Raw genomic sequence first — 1435 nt, forward strand, 5'->3', positions numbered from 1 at the left:
ACATAGCGGGCACTTGGACTATGTAGGTTAACTAGCGGACACTTGGACAATCTAGGTTAACTAGCGGGCACGTGGACTATCTAGGTTAACTAAGGGGCCCTTCGACAATGTAGGTTAACTAGCGGGCACTTGGACTATCTAGGTTACCTAGCGGGCACTTGGTCTATGTACATACCCTAGCGGGCACTTGGACTATCTGGGTTACCTAGCGGGCACTTGGAATATGTACGTCCCCTAGTGGGCACTTGGACTATCGAGGTTAACTAACGGGCAATAGGACTATCTAGGTTACCTAGCGGGCACTTGGACTATGTAGGTCAACTAGCGGGCCATTGGACTAACTAGGTTAGCTAACGGGCATTTGGATTATGTAGGTTAACTAGCGGACACTTGGACGATCTAGGTTAACTAGCGGGCCCTTGCACTATGTAGGTTAACTAGCGGGCCTTTGGACTATGTAGGTTAACTAGCGGGCACTTGGATTATCTAAGTTACCTAGCGGGCACTTGAACTATGTAGGTTAACTAGTGGGCCCTTACACTATCTAGGCTAGCTAACGGTCACTTGGACTATGTAGGTTAATTAGCGGGTACTTGGACTATGTAGGTTCCCTAGCGGGCATTTGGACTATATAGATTACCTAGCGGGCACTTGGACTTTGTAAGTTACCTAGCGGGCACTTGGACTATCTAGGTTACCTAGCGAGCACTTGGATGATACAGGTTCCCTAGACAGCACTAAGACTATTGGTTCCCTAACGGGCACTTGGACTATGTAGGTTCCATAGAGGGCACTTGGACTATGTAGGTTCCCTATCGGGCACTTGGACTATATAGGTTTCTATTGGGCACTTGGACTATGTAGGTTAACTAGCAGGCACATGGACTATCTAGGTTAACTAGCGGGCCCTTGGACTATCTTGGTTTACTAGCGGGCACTTGGACTATCTAGGTTAACTAGTGGGCACTTGGACTATGTAGTTTCCCTAGCGGGCCCTTGGACTATCTAGGTTTACTAGCGGGCACTTGGACTATCTATGTTAACTAGCGGGCCCTTGGACTATGTAGTTTCCCTAGCGGGCATTTGGATTATTTAGGTTACCTAGCGGGCACTTGGACTATGTAGGTTACCTAGCGGGCACTTGGGCTATCTAGGTTACCTAGCGGGCACTTGGACTATGTAGGTTAACTAGAAGGCACTTGGACTATCAAGGATACCTAGCGGGCTCTTGGACTATGTAGGTTACCAGCAGGCACTTGGACTATCTAGGTTAATGAACGTGCACTTAGACTATGTAGGTGACCTAGCAGGCATTTGGACTGTCTAGGTTACCTAGCGGGCACTTGGACTATCTAGGTTAATGAACGGGCACTTGGACTATGTAGGTTAACTAGCGGACATTTCGACTATCTAGGTTAGCTAACGGGCAATTCGA

This window comes from Tenrec ecaudatus, unplaced genomic scaffold (genome assembly GCF_050624435.1).
Source record: "Tenrec ecaudatus isolate mTenEca1 unplaced genomic scaffold, mTenEca1.hap1 Scaffold_538, whole genome shotgun sequence".
NCBI classification, from domain to species: Eukaryota; Metazoa; Chordata; class Mammalia; order Afrosoricida; family Tenrecidae; genus Tenrec; species Tenrec ecaudatus.